The sequence below is a fragment of the Aristolochia californica genome, unplaced genomic scaffold, assembly GCF_029961685.1.
Source record: "Aristolochia californica isolate CCGP_79_NKW_82.1479 unplaced genomic scaffold, dmAriCali1.0.hap1 SCAF_1, whole genome shotgun sequence".
In the NCBI taxonomy this organism is placed as follows: Eukaryota; Viridiplantae; Streptophyta; class Magnoliopsida; order Piperales; family Aristolochiaceae; genus Aristolochia; species Aristolochia californica.
In genome coordinates, this window is record NW_027181770.1 from 31,030,461 (window position 1) to 31,037,111 (window position 6,651).

General features: G+C 41.1%; 1 non-coding gene across 1 annotated transcript; it reads left to right on the plus strand.

Annotated features, from left to right (window-relative positions):
* The first annotated feature begins 4,920 nt into the window (after positions 1–4,920).
* Positions 4,921–5,027, plus strand: LOC137965172 (small nucleolar RNA R71). The gene has a single exon (XR_011116021.1). It is a non-coding gene; the product is annotated as a small nucleolar RNA R71 (small nucleolar RNA).
* The last annotated feature ends 1,624 nt before the right edge of the window (positions 5,028–6,651 follow it).

The window sequence follows — 6,651 nt, forward strand, 5'->3', positions numbered from 1 at the left end:
CATCGACTACCAGAACCATTTATGCTCTCAGCCGGCAAGAGAGTATGAATAAACCAAAAAAAATAAAATAAAAATAAAACTGCAATGTACAAAGGGATAGAAACGTGGGGATTGCCCACAATGTGCTAAGTTTATAGTCGTAAGCAAGACTCTGACGCATTCAAGATGAAATGACAGGTTCCTCCAATAAAATCACCATCACCTCCTCCGGTGTTGGGACATTCTCAAGATACGGTTTGAGCCTCTGACCGTTAACTTTGAAGATCGACCCGTCTCCGTGATTACGGATCTCAATAGCGCCATGAGGAAACACCTATGTAACTTCAAATGGACCGGACCACCTGGATCTTAGCTTCCCTGGAAACAAATGCAATCGTGAGTTATAAAGTAAAACATTCTGCCCAACAGTAAAAGACTTGCGAAAAATAGATTTATCATGTAAAAGCTTTGTTCGCTCCTTATACAGTTTGGCATTCTCATAAGCATCATGACGTATCTCCTCCAACTCATTCAATTGCAACTTTCTCTCCTCACCTGCTTTAGTTAAATCAAAATTTAAAGCCTTAATGGCCCAATAAGCTCTATGCTCAAGCTCAACAGGTAGATGACATGCTTTGCCGAACACTAGGCAAAATGGAGACATCCCAATAGGAGTCTTATAAGCGGTTCGATAGGCCCATAAAGCATCGTCCAATCGAGTGGACCAATCTTTCCTATCAAAGCGAACCGACTTCTCCAAAATCTGTTTGATCTCCCTATTAGAGATTTCCACTTGACCACAAGTTTGCGGGTGGTACGGAGTGGACACCCGATGAGTGATGGAATATTTCTTCAATAAGGTCTCAAATGCTCTGTTACAAAAATGAGATCCCCCATCACTGATGATCTCTCTCGGGGTACCAAATCGATTAAAGATATTTTCTTTTAAAAACTTTACCACCACTTTGTGATCGTTTGTCTTACATGATATAGCTTCAATCCATTTAGAGACATATTCAACAGCAACAAGGATGTATTGATAGCCGAACGAGACAAGAAAAGGACCCATTAAGTCAATACCCCACACATCAAACAATTCAACAATAAGAATGGGGTTAAGAGGCATCATGTTCTTCCTAGACAAACAACCAGTTCATTGGCATTTATCACACACCTGACAAAACTCATGGGCATCTCTAAATAATGAAGGCCAATAGAAACCACATTGCAAGACTTTAGCCGTTGTCTTTCTAGCACCAAAATGTCCACCACATGCGTGGGAATGACAAAATTCAAGAATGTTGGCAAAGTCTTGCTCATGTACACAACGCCTAATGACTTGGTCAGAACACACCTTGAACATATAAGGGTCATCCCAAAAAAAATGTTTGACCATGGAAATGAATTTCAACCTATCTTGTTTACTCCAATAATCAGGAATCTTATGAGTTACAAGATAGTTGACTATGTCAGCAAACCAAGGCAACAGGGATACTTGGGGAAGTTGTTCATCAGGGAAGGAATCATTTAAAGGAAGGAATCCTTCCTGAGGTACTACACAAATCCTAGATAGATGATCAGCAACAACATTCTCACAACCCTTCTTATCTCGAATCTCAAGGTCAAATTCTTGCAATTGCTTGATCCATCTAATCAAGCGAGGTTTAGTGTCCTTGATGGATAATAAGTACTTCAAAGCAGAATGATCAGTGAACACTATAACCTTTGACCCTAACAGATATGATCTGAATTTGTTCAAGACAAACACAACAGCTAGCAACTCCTTCTCAGTGGTAGTGTAATTCAATTGAGCATCATGAAGAGTTCGGCTAGCATATTGAATGACACTGGGCATTTTATCCTTCTTTTGCCCCAAAACAGCCCCCAATGCATAGTCAGAGGCATCACACATCAACTCAAAAGGCAAAGAACAAATAAGGGGTTGGACAATGGGTGCAGTGGACAAACATTTCTTCAGTGTTTCAAAAGCATGAATATAGGCATCATCAAAGGCGAAAGCAACATCTTGAGCAAGTAAATTCGTCAAAGGACGATAAATTTTGCTAAAGTCTTTAATGCAACGCCTATAGAACCTAGCATGGCCAAGGAAAGAACGCACCCCCTTCACAGAAGTAGGTGGTGGCAGATTGGCAATTAGGTCAACCTTGGCTTTGTCCACTTCTACACCCCGCTCAGACACTACATGTCCTAAAACAATTCCTTCTTTCACCATGAAGTGGGATTTTTCCCAATTCAAGACTAAATTGGACTTAATGCAACGGGACAATAAGAGTGAAAGATTGTGAAGACATGTATCAAAACTAGAGCCAAACACAGAAAATTCATCCATACAGACATCTAAAAATTCACCAATCATGTCAGAAAAGATACTCATCATGCACCGTTGGAAAGTGGTTGGCGCATTGCATAAACCAAAAGGCATGCGTCTGTAAGCATAGGTGCCAAACGGACACGTGAATGTGGTCTTTTCCTGGTCTTCTGGAGCAATGGGAATTTGATTGTAGCCAGAGTATCCATCTAAGAAGCAATAAAAATTGTGGCCGGTCAATCGCTCTAGTACCTGATCAATGAAAGGTAGTGGGAAGTGATCCTTCTTAGTGGCGGAATTAAGTTTTCTATAGTCAATGCAAACACGCCACTTGGTGGTAGTTCTTGTGGGAATCAATTCACCACTCTCATTTTTCATTATCGTTATCCCCCCTTTCTTAGGGACAATTTGAATTGGACTCACCCAGGTGCTATCGAAAATAGGGTAAATGATTCCTGTCACAAGCAACCTGATGACTTCTTCTCTCACAACCTCCAGCATATGGGAATTTAACCTATGTTGCATCTCACGTGAGGCTTTAGTCCCCTCCTCCAAATGAATACGATGCATGCATATGGAGGGGCTAATCCCTTTTAAGGCATCAAGAGTCCACCCCAATGCCTCTCTGTGTGCTTGTAAAACTTCAGTCAATTGTTCCGCCTGCTCAGTACTCAAATAAGAGGAAATAATGACTGGTAATGAGTTCATGGGTCCCAAGAACGCATACTTCAATGTGGGAGGAAGTGGCTTAAGGTCTAGCTTGGAAGTTTCAAGAGGTTTGTCCAAGTCAAGAGGAAGATCTTGTGGATGTTCAGTTGTGATAACCTCATAAGCTTCCTCCAACAGAGGTACAAAATTGAGTAAAGAATTAACCTCTCGGAAATATGTTTCCTCATTAAAATAGTCCATGTCTAAAGATGTTATGCAAGACTCAAAAGATTCAAGAGTGGATTCATTATCAAGCATAACAGTTTCTATATTAAATGCAGGACTCAGATCATCAGACTCAAGTGGGTGGTGCCCGGCATTAAATACATTCAATGAGACCTTAAAATTTCCAAAAGACAACTCCAACTCACCACTTTTACAATGAATGATAGCATTAGATGTGGCTAAGAAGGGACGTCCTAGGATGACAGGAATTTGGTTGGTCACATTGACTACTGGTTGTGTATCAAGAACAATCAAATCAACCGGGAACAGAAATTTGTCCACTTTTATCAAAACATCTCCAACTATTCCTCGTGGTATCTTGACAGAACGGTCAGCTAGTTGAAGTGTGATGGGAGTAGGCTTCAATTCCCCCAAACCTAATTGCTGGTACACAAAGAAAGGAAGAAAATTCACACTTGCCCCTAAGTCAAGAAGAACTCTCTGGATGGTATGTTCACCAATGACACATGAAATTGTGGGACTTCCAGGATCTTTAACTTTAAGAGGAGTGTTATGCTTCAGAATTGAGCTTACATTCTCAGTAAGAAAGACCTTTTTGTTAACATGTTGTTTTCTCTTCTGTGTACAAAGGTCTTTCAAAAATCGGGCATAGGCAGGCACTTGCCTAATAGCATCAAGAAGTGGAATGTTAAGGTGAACCTTACTAAACAGTTCCAACGTTTCATGCATGCTATCTCCTTTCCTAGGTGGGCCCGATAACCTCTGCGGATAAGGAGCTAATGGGACTTGGTTAGGGATCTACTTGGCTGTTGGTGGAGAACTTGGAGGTTCTTCACTCAATGATGTGTCCCCATTGTCATCCTTTGACTCCTTACACTTAGTGGTCCCTACCCCATTGTTCAACTCACGACCACTCCTAAGGGTGGTTATGGCTTTGGCTTGCTCATGGTGGGGTTTGGAACTCAACTCACCTTCATGTGTGCTTTTGGGGTTAGGAATGGTTTGACTCGGGAGTCTATTTTGTGCTTGTTCACTCATGTGGCTGGCCAACTGACTCACTTGCATTTCAAGTTTAGCAATGGAGGACTATGTATTCTGCATGAATAATTGAAGTGTATCCTCAAGTGAAGGTTTTTGTGGAATCAATGGTTGTTGAGTGAAGTGTGGGCGCGGAGCTTGGGGTTGAGTAAACCTTGGAGGACCCCCAACCTGTGGGCCCTTGGACCATGAGAAATTTGGGTGCCTATCCCAACCCGGATTATATGTTTCTTAAAAAAGGACCATTCCGGCTCGGTCTTTGAAAGTTTTGGACTGCATTCAAGTCCTCAATGAGCTCTGGGTAGGATGAACTAGATGGACACATTTGTGTGGGATGAGATGAACCAGAGCATATGGCATAGACAGTAGATGGGTTAGGAGAAGGTGAACTCTTGGACACCATAAGGGCATCAATTTTTCTAGTCAACCCTTCAATCTTGGCCATGAGCATGGGTGTTTCACTAACCTCGTAAAGACCCCCTCTTTTGGCTTCGTGGGATCTCCTATCAACATTAAATGATGAACCCCATTACTGAGATTGATCACTCAACGTTTCAAAGAAGTCCCACACCTCACTAGCACTCTTACCCATCAAACTCCCACCACTCGTTGCATCTACCATGGATCTAACCTGAGGTGTAAGACCTTGATAAAAGTATTGCACTAAATGCCATTTCTCAAACCCATGATGCGGACACCTACGGATCAAATCCTTCCATTTCTCCCAAGCCTCATAAAAGTGTTCACCCTCCTGCTGCATAAAGTTGGAGATTTCTCTCCTGAGGGCTGTAGTTCTCTGAATGGGAAAGTACTTGGACAAAAATTTCGTGACTAATGTGTCCCATGAAGTAATGCTGCCCACCTCTAAGAAATTAAGCCAAGACTTGGCCTTATCCTTAAGTGAAAATGGAAAAAGTCTTAACCGGATAGAGTCATCTAAGAAATTCTGGAATTTAAAAGTTGCACAAATATCTAAGAATTCCTTGATGTGGTAATATGGGTCCTCCTTCTCCAACCCATAGAATGTAGGGAGGAGTTGGATCACACCCGGTTTCAACTCATAACAGGCGGCAGTAGTGGGTGGCAATATAATGCAAGAAGGTGATGTGAAGTGGGATGGGATAGAATAATCCTCAGGGCTCTACGGTCACCTGCTGCAGGTAACTGTAATGGTTCGCCCTGATTGGCCATGGTAGCTCCTAACTTGACTTCGGGTGTTTTCCTACAAATATGTTCTAGCTCTTCAACAAAGGGAGCTAATGGTCCACCTAGGGAGCGGCGCCCGTGCATAAAAACACAAAAAGAAACAAAATAAACTATCAAATTAAGCTAACAAACTGACTACTAAAAATATGAACTAACTAGAAGAAATAAAAATAATTCCAAAAAAAATACCAAACTAAAATTATGAAAAAACTAAAAAAATAAAAATAAATAAAAATAAAAATAAAAAATAAAAATAAAAAATAAAAAATCTAACCTAAGACTATGGAGAACAAAGAAATACGCTTAATACGTGCCTCCCCGGCAACGGCACCAAAAACTTGATGTAAAATTTAGTTACATCGGCTTTAATACCTCGCAAGCGTATGAATCGTTCATGTAATCTAGCAGTGAGCGAGGATCATATCCACAGGGAGGATTGAATTCTGTGTATTCTTCAGTTAACTAGCCTAAGCAAATATGATGAATTAATCTGAACTAAACACTAATTATATCCTAAATTATCAAGTAATAATCTAATTAACTACTTGCACAACAGGAAACGTCAACTCTGGATTTTACCGTGATTCGTGCCTCTCTCGAGTGCCACGTAACCACGAGTCCGGATTCTCAATCCTTGCTTCTAGCCCCTCTCGGGCGCCTAGAGTTAATGACAAAGAGCGGATTACAATAGAATGCAGAGAATCAATTTCCTATTGTGATGATGCTAAAATTATCACATTTGGATTTTACCGTGATTCATGCCTCTCTCGAGCGCCACGTAATCACGAATTCGATTTCTCAATCCTTGTGTCTAGCCCCTCTCGGGCGCATAGAGTGAAAGACAGAAATCGGATTAAAATACCAAAATCCAACCTCAATTATAATCCTACCCTAATTAGCTAATTTAATGAAATATCTAGAAAGAAAATCTTAAATAAATATTAATTATCAAATCAGATTCAATTAACATTCAAAACCTAAGTTCAAACCATATAAAAACTAAATTCAATAATGACGAATTACTCCCCTTCTTCCTCCTCTTGCTCGGGCAGCAACTCGTTCTCACGGGTGCTACAATTTCCCGAAATCAATGGCTTCGGGTTGGCAAGAGTGAGTGGCTGGAGGTAGAAATGACGCCGGTGACGACGGTTAGAAGCCGACGGACGGAGGTAACGTCCGGCGAAGAGCGAAACAGAGTTGATGTT